The sequence below is a fragment of the Octopus bimaculoides genome, chromosome 10 (genome assembly GCF_001194135.2).
Source record: "Octopus bimaculoides isolate UCB-OBI-ISO-001 chromosome 10, ASM119413v2, whole genome shotgun sequence".
NCBI lineage: Eukaryota > Metazoa > Mollusca > Cephalopoda > Octopoda > Octopodidae > Octopus > Octopus bimaculoides.
This window is the reverse complement of record NC_068990.1, coordinates 25,664,251-25,680,757: the sequence shown is the minus strand read 5'-3', so window position 1 is coordinate 25,680,757 and position 16,507 is coordinate 25,664,251. Positions and strand designations below refer to the sequence as shown.

The window sequence follows — 16,507 nt, the reverse complement described above, 5'->3', positions numbered from 1 at the left end:
GGGGTGTAATACATACACTTACATAAAATCGACGCAGACATACATGGAACCATCATGCCTAATTTTGCCGGGCAAATAAATACACACATCAGCATATACACACACACACACACACACACACACACACACACACACTCAATAACATGGCGATACACAAATGCACATCCAGACATGGCAACAAAACATGCACACTCTCTCTCTCAACACACACACACACATGACACTGATACACGTGTACAGAATACGATTTGTCTTTCGTTTTTGTTTGTTTTTATCGTTTTAGTCAATAAAAAAGTCGGTGCCTTTGACCCTTTAAAGGGCCTCTAAAACTGGAAGGAAGAAATCTTCAAACCAGAGACCCTGGCCCAATTCCTTCTATAGTGTGGAGTCCGCTAAAGGCACGGAAAGTACCAGTTGGGTGTTAAACGGGGCGACGTATATGTATACAAAGCAAGTTGTATTCCGTCCAATACAGATACGAAGTTGATGTTTCTACAATATGGTGGAAACTACAGGAATTTGTCTAGCGACATTTGGTTTTGAAAGCAGGGGAAAATTAGCGTAAGCAATTAGCATTGAATACTGGGGGTGACACTGGAATGAAAATTTTGAAAATTAAATTTTTTTTACAGTATTAGAATTTCCGTTTTTAAACGCAGAATCTCCTTCCCCCACCGACCCAAAAAATGATTTTCAGAAGTTTTAAAATTTGGAGGGAAGAGGTAATTAATTAGACCAGCATGTTTTTAAAAATAGGAATCAAAAGAAATTTTGGAGGCGGGGAGGGAATGGCACACTCGTATCTATTTGATACATCCACCTGGACATTGTCAAACTGTCAGTATTTCGGCTTTTGGGTGACGAAGGTGTTGTACTCATGGCGGTAAGACCGTGGTTTTGATTCCGAGACCAGGTGACGTGTTCTTGAGTAAAACAGTTTACTTCACGTTGCTTCATTCCACACAGTTGTAAATGAGTTCCAGCAATAGGTGAGAAGTTAGCTTTATGATGGACTGATATCCGATTCAAGGAGGGATGTTATAATGTCAGTCACCAACATTATAAATCGTAAGACTCAAGACTGATATGATTCAGTAACAGGAAGAATTCTTCCTCTTACCGAATCTGCAAAGCAAACTTCCAAACTACAGAGATTCAATAACAGCACTCCACAGACGTGTGTACCCTTAGTATAGTTTTTAGGGAAATTCAGAATATGACAAGACTGGCCCGTTGAAATACAGGTATTACTCATCCAGCTGAGTGGAGTGAAGCAATGTGAAATATAAAGTGTCTTGCTCAAGGACACAACATACCAATGGGAATCAAACCTATAACCATGAGCCAAACATCTTAACCACTAAGCCATATGCCTTCACCCTACCACTCAAATGGATTAAGCCAAAGAATTATAAAATCTGAAAGGACGAAAAACAGTAAAAAAAAACTAGAAATTAAAAAGAAACTTCTTGACAAAGGGAAAAAAACAAAGAAAAGGTATTTAGTCTGGCACTGTGTAGGTGCTTGCCAACTGTCACTAATCTTATGACTTATTCTATATATATTTCCAACAGAAGGTCAGGGCCTAAAGAACAAGCCCTCAAATATGAGGGCAAGTACAACTGATTAATATTTGACAGATGCTGTATTTGATAAAATAAAACATGCGCAGGCATATTAGATGTGCCCCAATTTCAACAGCACATATGAGGAAAAACTACTTTTAGTGAACTAAAGCATGTAATAGTTAACCCTTTAGCATTTAAACCAGCCATATCTGGCCAAAATAATCTACCTGTTTTACCTTCAAACTGGCCAGATCCGGCCGTTCTACAATATTATTCTAAAAATAAACAATCACGTCATTGAAATTTCAAAGCTTCAAGATAATGCATGATAAATTCAAATCAATGTGAATAAATAAGCATTACATTTGACAGAGAAATCTGAATGCTAAAGGATAAAAAAGCAATCATGCATATAGGACCTGGGATGATTTATACTTAGTAAAAAATAGCTTGTATGCTATCAAATATGAAGGTATATGATCCAGTGGTTTGGGTATTGCACTCATGATCATTATATCACGAGTTCAATTCCTCGACCAGGCAGTGTATTGAGTTCTTGAGCAAAACACTTCATTTCAAGTTGCTCTAGCAGGTGAGAAAGTGGCAGAATTGTTGATGCATCAGCATAAATGCTTTACACTATACCTGATGAGCCAACAACTCTGCCGCTCTAATGCGCCCCCCCCCCACTACAGCAACGTGAAATGAAGTGTTTTGCTCAAAAGCACAACACAATGCTCAGTCCAGGAATGAAACCCACAATTTAGCAATCGTGAGAGCAACATCCTGACCACTAGACCTCTAGCACTATCCCGATTACTCCGACTTGATCTTACAAAATGCCAATGTTGTTATGTATCACCTCTACAACAAACTTGTTCCCATCCCTTCTAACGTATTTTCAGTCCTCTAAACCTAGTACAAAGCTATCTCGCACTCTATTATACTCTCAACCAGTTAAGAGGAGCTCATTTGTCTTATGAGTTACATAATGGCCTCTCTTGTGCTTGTACTATAAAAGCATCCATCAAGTACATTGTGTGAAGTGGCTCTGATGTTAGGAATGACGTTCATTTGTAGAAACCAGGCCAAAACTGAGACACGAGCAAGATGTGGTCTTCAGATTCGTTGGATCCTGTCAAACACTCCAACCCATGACCGTACGAAAGACAAAGATTAAATGAGGACACACTGCGTTTTTTTAAACTAACACATTGTAAATAACCATACAAATATATTATATTGAAACAACATATAATAAACACATGGAGCGGTGAGTGGTGTGATATGTTGATGTAGGAGTGACGAAGTCCTATAGATTCTATGGTTTCAGATATTTGTCTTGTGATTGGCTAGTGATGTGGTGCTACATTGATCCAACAACCTGTGCAATACACACACACACAGCCATAGTGGGATTTGAACTCAATGTAAAAGAGCTAGAACAAACATTGCAAGATATTTCATCCAACACCTCTAGCGACTGTGCCAATCCACTGCCGAGATTACATAACAACTGCTTCTGATTTAGGCAACGCAAGGCCAGCAATTCTGACGGAGGTGGAAGGGATTTAGTGGATGCCATCGACCTCAGTACTTGACTAGAATTTTATCGACCCCCAAAAGATGAAAGACTAAATTGATTTCGAGTGATTTGAACTCAGAACGTAAAGAGCCGGAGAAATACCACAACACATTTTTGCCGACGCTCTAATCATTTAGCCAACCTACCTTTTTAACAATAATGTTTGCTTTAACCACTAAGTGTTCGCGAAAAACATTGTGGACGGTACAGGACAGTATAATGTGGGGTTACATAAAAAGGCGTGTTAACAGTGAATAATTCCCCAAAAGAGGAAGATTTTCTAAGGCTGCTCGCAGAAACCCCACAAAATCACAGAGGCCCTGACCGTTAGGGCAAGTACTCTCTCTACATCGTCTACAGCCGCATGCTTAGAGTAGGCCCCCGTTCATTAGAACCATTCTTGCTCCATTCACTCTTCTTTCAACAAAATTGCTGGGAGACAGCACTTCCCTCTTCTTCACTTTCCTTCAAGTGAAATGACGACAATAATATCTTGTTATTAATCATAAGGAGTTACAAAGGTGAGACATCGATAGGACAGTTAACATCATCGGTGTTTATTTTTATTGAAAGTAAGACAAAACGAATATATTGGTCGAATATTCATTCAATCCCAACACGAAACGAAATACGGTGTTGCATTAAGTTCGCTGCTGTTGTGTCTCAATTACCGTCCTTGTTTACGTAATAACAACAACAATAACCAGGTGTGACGAAGGAAGAACGAAGGCCAATAACCTAGGCTTTGGCGTAGTTACTGGTTTCTGTGTATGTGGGTGTGTAAAAGAGTGTGTGTGTGTGTGTGAGAAAGAGAGAGAGCTGATATGCGTATCTGTAAGAGTGCATGCGTGTGATTGTGCGTTTTTTTATGTATGTGTGTGATAGATAGATAGATAGATAGATAGATAGATAGATAGATAAGGGTAGATGGAAGATATATTGCAGGGAGATTTGTTGCGTCCCACCAAATTCTCTTTAGCCCTAGGTCAGGCGACAAACAAACTGCAACCGAACAGCATTTGTCAGTGGACCAGGTGACAGCAACACAGGAGTTATTTACATTGAGAGATGAAGGGCTGGAAGAGGAGACGGAGAGGGAGTGAGGGAGCGTATGTGTGACTGGGAAAGAAGGAGTGAGAGAGAGACAGACAGAGCACCAGAGCAAAAGAGTGATAAAAAGTGTGTGAGATGGAGAGGAGGTGAAAAAGAGTGTTTGAGAGGGAGGGTAAAAAAAAACCTCGTGTTAGTGAGAGAGAGGGAGACAGAGAGAGAGAAGCGAGAAAGAATTTGTATGTCAGACAAAGAGAGAAGGGGGTGAGAAAGACATTGCGAGTTTGAGAGTGAGACAAAGAGAGAGAGGGGAAGAGGGCAGTGAGAAAGAGAGAGAGGCAAAGCCTCTGAGAGAGAAAGAGAGGAGGCAAAGCCTCTGAGAGAGAAAGAGAGGAGACAAAGCCTCTGTGTATGTGTTTGTTTTAGTTGACAAAGAGAGGGAGAAACAGATACACAGACCCAACCCAGTTTCTAACATTAGACGGCGATAGAGACATTTTTTTTAAAGAATTCTCAACTAACAGAAATCTAGAAAAAGACGAAAGTAAAAGTTGTAATACATACATAACTAAATAATATTTAAAAACAGCACCACCCCCAAAAAATAAAGAGAGAGAGAGAGAGAGAGAGAGAGAGAGAGAGAGAGAGTGCAATGCGACGAATATCTGTTGCTGTCACAAGGTCATAAAAATAAGAGAGAAAAGTAGATTGTTTGAAATTTTAATATATCTGTGATACGGATTTATTTTCTCGATACGGAAGGAGCAAACTGCTACCAAATTTGAATCCGGGATTGGAAAAGGTTGAAAAAAGACTGCGAGGTGTTTTGCTGGGAATTTATTTATTAATAATAGGATAATCCACAATGCTAATAGATTAAGAGTTTACGGGCAAAAAGTATCTTGGACGCCAGCAGCGGACTATAACGTACAAAAAAAAGTACGCTATACGAACGAAACACTACGAATTTTTTACACACAAATGCGCGAGTGATATATAATATGTTAGTGCGCGTGCGTGCATTATGACTATATGTCCGTTTGTGTTTAATGTTACGTATAAATATATCATTTTCACGTCTGCTTTCCGTGCTGGCATGGACTGGACGTTTTGACAAGATCCAACAAGTTGAAGTACCACGTCGTGCTCCAGTATCTGTTTTTACATGGTTTCTACGACTAGATGCACCTCCTAATGCCAATCTCTTTACAGAATGTACTAAGCGTTTGTTTTTTCGTGATAACAACACTAATAAGTTCGACTTGTAATTTGCAAAGTTAAGAGAGAATAGGAGATTGGGGTAATCACTTTATGCAATGCGTTAAGGATTTAATAAATGATGAGAGAAGCAGGAAAAGATTTACTTTGCTGTTCAGGTGGGGATTCATGGCTTCCTTGCGTTTTACATGGGTTGGTAGAGGTGGCTGTAGTGATAAGCAAATATGTTGGTGACGAGGTGCCATAATGTACCCTCAAACTAACATGTCCAAGAAGAAGAGCAGAAGAGAGTGTAGAGACAGAAGAATTTGGAAGGATGGGTAAGGTTACAAGAGTGTGGGTGAGAGAGCAACAGATGGGTAGATATACAGGGTGGAAGGACATTCAGGCACAGAAGCCAAGTCAAAGTAGACATTGGAGAATGACACAGTCCTTCAACTCATCAGATCCTGTCAGACTATCTCATTCATGCCAATATGGAAGCCAGGCAGCAAATGGTGATGATGATACAGTGTGTGTGTGTGTGTGTGTGTGTGTGTGTGTGTGTGTGTGTGTGTGTGTGTGTGTGTGTGTGTGTGTGTGTGAACATGAATAAATGTGAATATTTTTTTTAAATGTATTTGTAAATGTGCTTATGACCAATATGTTTATGTATGGACATGGGTATGTTTGTACATACTTATTACACACACACACACATATATATACATGCATTTGTGTATAGAGCAAATGCTCACGTTTGTGTTGTCTACTGTACTTATACATATATACCAGCAGCAGCACTTAACCTCCATTTTCCCACTGGTATGGAAATTAACCCATTAGTACCCAAATGTTTTTATTTGATTTATTAACAAAAATCTTTTTGTATACAACTTTATCTGATACTGAATATATTTTAAAAAAATTTATTACCATGTTTGAAAGAGACCCTCTGTCTTGATGACTAACTAATATCTTAGAAAAATACAGGTGTTGCAGAAATGTGGATTATCCTTCTGGTCCTAAAGAAAAGGACCATGGGCATTGATGGGTTCAGTGCCTTGCACAAGGATACAACGTACCATCTAGCTGAGGTATTAAACTCACAACATTATGATCAAGAGTTAAACACCCTAACCACACACACACACACACACACACATTTATATATGTATGTGATATTTGTATATACATTTTATTCATATATATATATATATATATATATATATATATGTCTATACATATTTGTATTGTTTTTGCATATATTCTCATATGTTTGTTCATATTGTCTGATCTCCTTACACGTTATAATTTTATTCTAATTTCCTCTTTCCTCTGCCTTTGGTAAACACAAAGACTTGGAAATTTATTGATAATCACATGACTCTCCAATATTAATTTTAGATTGAACATTCTGGAAAACAATTGTAATTCAACACTTCATAGAGAGTGAATTCGTGATTTTCAAGTTAGTTTGATAAGTGGATTGCATGAAACTCTCAATCCCAAATCCAAGTCAATTAAAAATGACATGGTGGGGGGTGGGGGGTGAAGGCATGTGGCTTAGTGGTTAAGTGTGTAGCACTCGTGCTTGTGTTTCAATTCCCAGACCAGCTGTGTTGTTGAGCAAAACATCTCATTTCATGTTGCTCCAGTCTACTCAGCTGCAAGCGGGTCACCCTGTAACAGACTAACCTCCCGATCGAGGGGGGGGGCTGCTTGCTTGGCCAGAGGGTTGGCATCATTTGGAAGCTAAAACAATGCGAAGTGCATTGTGACTAGTGATGCATAACAACATCCAATAGTCTGGTCAATCACATGATCATGTGATGTAATGTGTGTATGTGTGTATAAAAACACATAAGCACACATACATTCTGGGACACATACACATAAATGAAAATTAAGAGAAATAGAGTGATGGCCAGTGGCATGCATTTGAATAACAAGGACAAAGGTGTATTAAATAACATACAAGATTTATCGAAATTATCCAAAAAAGGTAAAACAATCACTTCGTAGGAATTATGAACAATTACAAATAAAAAGAGGAAATAATCTCAATAATTCTCTGAAATTAACATTTCACTAAGGAAAAGACAGACAGATTACATGGGTACAATTCAACAGCAGTGATATGTTTCAACCTCAATAAGTGTCATCAGCACAGCAGTTGTCTGACTTTGACCCCCCACCCCAGCAGAACTAGTCACTTAGTCATCATCATTTAATATCCATTTTCCATGCTGGCATGGGTTGGGCAGTTTGACAGGAACTGGCAAGACCAGGAGCTACACCAAGCTCCATTGTCTGTTTTGGCATGGTTTCTACACCTGGATGACCTTCCTATTACTAAAACACTTTACAGAGTGGACTGGGTGCTTTTTACATGGCGCCAGCACCAACAGAGTCACAAAGTACCTTGCAAGACAAAAACTCCTCAAGGGGGAGCGGGGAGCAGTACTGAGTGGGACGGTTTTGTGTCAGTAGATAGATTAAAAGTATGGAGGGATATATATATACACACACACACATACAAAGAAAAGAGACATTTATAGCTTAGGTTATTTACATAAGAGAACAACCTAAGAGAAATAACACATAGTAACCATCTATTTCAACAACAAAGATGAATAATGGTATATTAAATACCAAAATTATCTCTAGGAGAGAGACCAATCACAGATTGAGACTACTTAACACAGTCCCTGTTGTTTGTTCCTTCTCTAGCCATGTCTGGCTCATAAGGGTTGGTTTCCCGGTTTCATTGGCATAAAGGTTCCCCACCTGGATGGGACACCAGTCCGTTGTAAGTGAGCTGCTAGATGCAGGAAGAAAGAGTGAGAGAAAGTTGTGGTGAAAGAGTCAGCAGAAGTTTGCCATTGCCTTCTGCTGAAGCCACGGGAAGCATAGGTGTTTCGCTCATAAACACAGTGATCACCCAGTCTGAGATTTGAACCTGCGATCTCTCGACCACGAGTCCGCTGCTCTCACTAGGCCATGTGCCTCCACAATACAGTTCCTACATCACTTTAATGACATTTTATAACTATCAGGAGAAGGTTTAAACACAAACATATATCTTGACTTCAGCAAGGTCTTTGACAGAATCAACCACAACATTCTGATATTAAAACTGTCAAATGTTGGAATCTGGAGAAAACTGCTGCACTGTATCACGTGTTTCCTGGGATGCAGAGCCCAACATGTTTTGATTGATGAAATCCACTCAAGCCCAGCAAAAGTCATCAGTAGTGTACCACAAGGGCCAGTTGGGACCAGTATTCTTTATAGCATACACAAACAATATCACAAATGTCATCAAACACAACAGAATAAAAAGTTTCATGGATGATGAAACTTCAGAAAGTTACAAAGAGAGAGGATGACCAGTTCCAGTCTGTATGCCAAAGGGTGGGGAAAATATTTTGCTAAATGAGGTAAAAATTGAACCTGTGCACTTTGGAAAAGAATAAACAACCATATTCTCTTTCCTTGAGACAATAGCTCAAGGAATCTAGAGTACCCACATAACAACAAAGTTATATGGCTCACATGATGAGCTCCTGGATTCTCAGAACTTTCCAGTTCAGACAGCCAGATGTTATCAGTCATTTCATCTTTTCTCTTCCTTTATACAGACATACCTAGGATATTGTTACTTTGTAGGGTCTCTACATACTAAATAGAATATTGTGAGAATTGAGCCACTGTGAAGGACACTAACAAAAGCACTAAATGGTATAATAGGATTTGAGTAGAGGAGCCATTTCAAAATCTCAAACTTTGTTGCTTTCATTACTACCAATGAACACAACCTCATCTGCACAATAAGGAAAAAAAAATACCAACTGACAGTATTAACCAAATGATTTTACCATCAAGTTTAAAAATCACTCAAGCCTCGAACCCAATGTCATGCACCCCACACGCAAATCAGACTCACAGCATATAAGCACATTGTGACAACTATTTTACCTCAACCTGCTTAATAGGCTTTAACATTATCCCCAAACAATTCCTTCAAAATGGTACCTGGACAAATTCCTCCAAGGGATACCTGAGAATACCACTTCACATGGATGTGTTTTAGCCAACAACAATTCACACCTCCTTACTTGAGTGGGCTATGGTGAAACAAAGCATGACCTAATCATGACTCAATGGACTTTCACAGGAGGGTACATTAAGATAGACATTATTTGCACCAGTACTACACACACACATACACACACCATTTTACATCTGTTTTCCATGTTGACAAAAGTAAAGCATTGTTCAACAGGATTCAAGGGCTTGAAGGACAACGTTTTGCTCCAATATCTCATTTTTGGCTTCATTTCAGCAGCTGGATGCCCTTCCCAACAGAACACCAACCATTTTATATAGTGTGCTGTGCTGTGTACATTTTTTCATGGCACCAACCTTATAGAGGTTGCTTTGCCCATCAGCAAGACTAAAGAACCTTCTCAAGCCTTGCATTGTTGTTGCTTGAACTGATTACCAACAATTTACAGAGAGTACTGAGTGCTTCCTGTGGCACCAGCCACAGTTGGGGGTTGCCTTGCACCTCAGCTTACAAAGTGAAAGAAAGCCCTCATGATGGACAGGAGAAATATATTACCAGAGGATGGTAATGGAGAGAATAAAAGAAGCGATGGTGTTGGTGTAGGAGTAATGGAGACAGAGAAGAGGAACAGGGGAAGATTATTGTCAGGGATTAGTGTGAAGGAGAGAAACAAGGTAGTAATGGCAATGGGGTGAGTTGCGTAGGTGGACCCAGTGACTGGGTGGTCAGTCTGTCTCTGATACCAGAATGAGTTGGGTGGTTCACCAGGGTCCAAAACAGTCCTTATTGGAATTACACAGGTCTGTTGTTGAATGGATGGTAGGGGAGAGATTATGGCAAGGGGTAAGTGAAAAGTAGTGTTAAGAGGTTAATGAGAGAGAAAGTGAGAGTCACAGAGTGAAAGAACAGTGGAGAGGGTTGAACAGGAGGTGATGAATATGGGTGGACAGAGTGATGCATTGAGGAGAGATATAATGATGATGGTGAGGTCAGGGCATATCCTCAAGGTCACATGTCCAAGAGACTGTGCTGACAAAAAAAATCAAGGACGAGGAGTAAAGTTTGCCAGAGTGCAGTCTCTTTCTACTCAAGCATCATAATCTGGAATGGAAAGAAAATGGTAGCAAAATATCGATGGTGGAGATATGGGGAAGGAAGATATTCAAAATGTACATATCAAAGCACTAAATTTGGCTGGAACCTGTTGAAGAGGGAAACCCAGGAAAACATGAGACAAAGTACTGAAATCCAATTTCAGGATGTAGAACCTCACAGAGGAGTTGACAAAAGACAGTGATGGCTGGCAATTCACTGTGCTCCAGAATACCTGAATGGCACAGCAAAACTGAAATCCTAAAAGTATTATCACATGCATATGAAGTACCAACTAGATATCTCATCTCCACTATCTATCTCCTTGGAGGCACCACCAATTCATTCTTACTATCTATTATAAAAGTGAGTAACCATGTAGCTCTTCTACAACAAGAACCTCCTCTACTTCAACCTCGTCCCTCATACCTTAACCCTCATCTAACATAAAGGCATAGTCTCCCACTCTACTTCCTCAGATTTGTAGACTTGTGAGCTACATGGTGACCTCAACACAGCTGGTGGCATGAAAAAAAAGCTCCCAGTGCACACTGTAAAGTGTGCTGATGTTAGGAAGGACACCCAGCCATAGAAACCATGCTATGGCAGACACTGGAGCAAGATGCAGTCCTTGGACTCATCAGATCTTTGTTCAACCCATGTCAGCATGAAACATGAAAGTTATATGGTCATGATAACACACGTTTTATATCCCTCTATACGTTGGATATACAGATTTTACAAAGCAGGGATAGACACAACTGTCTTTACATGACATACTTCAAATTACTCCACTAAACATGATACTCCAATTAAATACAAACTATCAACACTCTCAACAACTTCCTACGACTGCCACAAACTCTCAATGACTCCTACAACCTTTTTTCTCATCTCAACCAATATGCTACTTTATATAAGACTTCGGCTAGTCCATTCTTCCAATCCTACAGGGGTTACAATGACTCTCACCACAACACGATACATCTATATACATATATATATATATGTACATGATTATTGACCTAAGTGTGTATGCATGTGTGCATGTGCGAGGTTTGCAATGTTCTCCAGTGTGAAGATGAGGGGTTCCAGAGTGTGAGACAGTGTATCAGAGAGAATCCAAACATTGTGGCTGAGAAGGGTGTATGAATGAACAATGGTAACTTGCATTTAATGATTCTAAAAATAAAGCAGCATGGAAGTGCTACTATGAAAGACTATTAAAAAGTGGAGAATGCATGGGAAAAGAGAGTTTTTGCAATGCAGACACAACAGAAGGACCAGCCATTCTAGTAGACAACAGTGTGGTAAAGAAATTAAGGATATAGATGCAAGGAAAGCCCCTGGACCATTAGGAATTGCTGCTGAGTTGTAAATGAGATGAGGTGTAGTTTGGTTTTAAACCAGGAAGAATTATTACTGATGCCCTTCTCCTGTAGAAGTATTTAGCTAAAAGCAGCTGTACTTAGCACTTGTCAACCTGGAGAAAGTCTTCAACAGCTAAAAGTAGGTGGATGACTTTTGAGAGTCATACAAGCCATTTACAGAGGAATTTGTCAATAAGATGAGAGTTAGCGACAAATACAGCATCATATTTGGTGTGCATGTAGGGGGTCCATCAAGGCTCAGTTCTCAGTCCCCTTCTACTTATCATAACCTTCCAGGCTTTAATAGAGGAGTCTGACACCGAATTCCCATGGGAACTCCTATATGCTCATAACCTCATTCTTATTGCTGAATCTATAGTAAAATTAGAAAAAAAGAAATTTCAGGTGTGAAAGGAAAACCTGGAACCAAAAGATCTTAAAGTTAATTTAGCAAAGACCAAAGCTTTAATAAGTAGAAAAACAGACAACGCATTTCCATCAGGGAAATGGCTTTTCTCAATACGTAGGAAAGAAGTAAAAATTCCATACAGTGTACCTAGTAAAAAACAAGAGATACAGAGGAATTACAAGGAGGTTAACAAAGAAAGTAGACTTAGTATGTGGTATGAATGCAGGTATAATAAGCACTAAGAGTGCATCAGAAAGATTTTCTCATATGCCCAGGAGGATCCCCAGAGATGGCAGATAAATTCTGTTGCTGAGATGATCAAATTCACAGTGGAGGAGGACATTCTGAAAGTAGAGTTATTGAATAAAAATAGTATGGAGAAAGTTCAGAGAACTTTTACCACTGTTGGTAATAAAAGGTTTCTCTCTTAAGAGTGAAAGGCTGACAGTATGATAGTTGTGTGCTAACTGCAATGCTATATGGTAATGAGATAGGAGCTCTGAAGCAGAGGTTTTGTAAAGACCAAAAAAGAAAGGAAGCATGCATGATCTGCTGGGTGTATAATGTTAGTGTGTATGAATAAAGGAGCAGAGGATGTGTTGAGACATATAAAATGGGCATAAAAGGTACCAGATGTGGTGTGCCAAGAGAGAAATTGCATTGGTATGGCCATACATTTGGATGAGGGCACCACTTAATGTGGAAGGAAGATCCAGATGATAGGTGACACATGGCACTCAAAAAAACACTCATCACCATGAAATTGAAGTTCCAGAAATGTATGTGCATTCTCACAACTGGCCCCCATGCTCAACTTATTTCTGTGAAGCCTTCCCCACTGCTTCATTTCCCCTCAAACGACATCCATCCTTTATTAACATTGTCTCTTCCAACTCGACTCGTATTTCTACCCTTTCTGTGCTACCAGTTATCTCTCCATTTCCTCTCAACTTCCTATTGACACTTATATCTAATATCTACTACTGCCCCCACCACACGTTTTTTCACCATACTTTCACCCCTATCTACATCTGACCACCTCCACCTTTATCACTATATCTCTCACTCTCTCCCACTGCTTTTGTAATCTTTACCCACCCACTCCCCCGTCTCCCTGTCTCTCACACTTTCCCTATCTATTGTATTCTTCTGCTTTTCACTCTTTCTGTATGGTGGAAGGCAAGAGCATGCAAAGCAGATAGAAATAGTGCTTCAAGGACACACTCAAAACCTCACTAAAAAGCTTTAAGCTCAACTCTGACACCTGGAAAACACAAGCACAAGACCACCTCTACCTGGTGAAGAAGCCCCAATAGTGGTGCCCTCTTACAAACAGAACATGACTGCGCAGGTCGAGAGTCAACTCTTTGCCTACAGTCCCAACAGACCACCAGTGCCCAACCTGCAAACAAAGCCTTCCAAACACAAACTGGACGGATTGGCTACAGCTGGTCACACTGTACCTTGTCTTCTCCCATACGATGTCCTTCACCAACAACGACAGATGAATTAATCCGGTCAGTCCTCATTTCCTTTCCCCTGAGCTACTTCTACTGACATCCATCCCTCTTATCTCCTTTCCCACCAACAACATCTCCACCCTTATTTACTGTTCACTCTTATCCCTATCTTTAACCAGCTCTCATTCTCCCCCCTCTAACACACACTTGCAACCTTTACTCATGCACTCTGTCATCTTATGACCCCCACACTTTCTTCTATTCACCTTCTTGTACATTGAGGGTACATTCTGGCACCTCATCACCATGTTTATCACTATCTTCACTTCAATTACTTCCACCTACCCTTATATAATGCAAAGTAACCATGTTTTTCCTCTACTGCTAGAAACCTGTCCTGTCCCTTCTAGCCTGTTTAACCTCTCAACATCTAAATATAAAGTTACTCCCTCTATACCATATCTCCACTCAATCTAGGGGACTCTTGTGAGTTGCACAGCAACCACACAAGTGCTAGTGCCACGAAAATGCACCCAGTACACTGTAAAGTGGAGCATCTAACTGTCGAAACCATACAAACACGGACATTGGAGCACAGAGCTATTCTCTATATTGCCAGATCCTCTTAAAAACGTCCTACCCATGTCAGCACAGAAAACGGATATTAAATTATATTGATAGTGATGCGCGTGTGCGTATGTGTATGCACACGCACTCCTTATGGTACATGTGATTATGTATATATGTATTTGCGTATATATCGTCTATGTATATATAGACACAAACTCATGATTTATATATCTATATATACACATGATATATATATAACGACATAATACGTGTCATATATATGACATTGTATGTACATGATATATATTTCATTATCATTATATGTACGCGTGTGTGTGTGTGTGTATATGTATATATATATATATATATATATATATATATATATACACACACACACACACACGTATGTAATAGCACGTATCGCCACCTTTGTTCAGACATCTTCCATCTCCGGTTATTTACGACACGTACCCCAGCCGTAAAAATCTCGGAGTGCCGAAGTACCTGACGATCTTATAAGCCATCAGGTCGGGTCGACAGGCTAGATCAATCGATAGACCGACAGATATATGAATAAATGCAAACAGATTGAAAAGCAAACAAATAGCTACCAATCTTTATCGCTACTACTATTATCATTATTATTGTTACTATTTTTTTTATGTATTCGTAAGGCCCTCCTACCCAGTCTTAATCCTCCACCATATCTTCTACTAGGACAAAGAACTTGCAATTTATAAAATAATATTATGACGCATACACGTAGACTTTTAACTTTAAATTTATATTTTTACTCCACATATTTTCTCAAGTCTCTATCCCGTTTGACGGTTTCCGTCTTTTTTTAGATCCGGCTACAGAAAAACAGAAATTAAATTAAAACGATTTTGCTTTATTTTACTTTGCACTGTAATAAAGAGAAACGAGAGATAAATTTAATTATATATAATAACAATTATTGCTTGTTTGTTTGGTTGATTAATCAGGAGATTTTAATTGGACGAATAATGAATTCTCGTCTGGGATTACCCATGAATGAAGAACGAAGTGAAACACAACAACATTAATCATAATAATAATAAAAAAAAACAGCAGATCAAATAAATAAACACTGATTTTTTTTTTCTTCTTCTGAAGTTCAGCATATCTATACAGAGATAACCAATATACAAATAATAAAAATCAAAACAGCTAATAAAATCTCTAATTAAACACACATGCAGGGGGGGGGGGGAATGTGTTCACCAGACAAATGTCTGCATGTGTTTTAGTGTGTATATACTAAACAATGTCTACATGTTTATTCGTGTGTGGTGTGTAGTATGTCGACGTATGTGTGTGTGTGTATGTGGACGTGTGTGTGTGTGTGTATGTGGACGTGTGTGTGTGTGTACATGTGTGTATGTGTAAACGGTAGACAATATCAGCATATGCGTGTTTATGCAACGGAGAAAGTATATATATATATATATATAGGTACTAAAATACATAATGTGTCTCTAAGGGTATATGTGTGTATGTATGGTATATACAGAGTGAAAGGGTATCTTCGTCTTTACGGTCTTAATTTCAAATTTGTCATTTAATACGGTCCTACGCATGTATGTATGTATATATATGTGTGTATGTGTATTTCGTTCTTAGTTCCTATAAGCTGAGAGTTTTGCTAATTTTATTTTTTAATTAGGTTGATTATTTTGATTTTGCTCTGTTACCTATCTATTTATTCATTTCAATTTAGAATTTTAGCTTTATTAATTGAATTTTTAAAGACGAACGCCTTTAACGTAAGACTATTTACTATAGCCTACGGTTGTTCCGCTGTTCCGTGTTCGAATTTCGCTGTGGGTCGACCTAACTTCTCTTACCGTTGATAAACTATCACCACTAATTACAAGTGGGGGAGGGGGAGGTCACCTTAAGAAAGAAAAAAAAATCAATTAAGGAAGCTAAAATTCTTAATTGGAAATAAAAATCAAAATAATCATCGCAATTTTTTTTTTATATATTTTAGCAAAACCCCTGTTCCTCGAGAACCAACAAAGAAACAGACACACACATATTATATATATATAATATATATATATATATATATATATATATATATATATATATATATATATATATATATATA

General features: G+C 38.8%; 2 protein-coding genes across 2 annotated transcripts in view; one reads left to right on the top strand and one right to left on the bottom strand.

Moving 5' to 3' along the window:
- The window catches only part of LOC106877474 (RING finger protein 11), a 65,826-nt gene that overhangs the window by 46,724 nt on the left and 2,595 nt on the right, over positions 1 to 16,507 (bottom strand). The gene's annotated exons all lie outside the window — the stretch shown is intronic.
- Positions 13,525 to 16,507, top strand: part of LOC106880774 (eukaryotic translation initiation factor 2 subunit 1) — a 40,638-nt gene continuing 37,655 nt past the window's right edge. The window contains exon 1 of the mRNA XM_014930892.2: positions 13,525 to 13,860. The gene's annotated coding sequence lies outside the window, so the exon portion shown is untranslated. The remainder of the gene's footprint in view (positions 13,861 to 16,507) is intronic.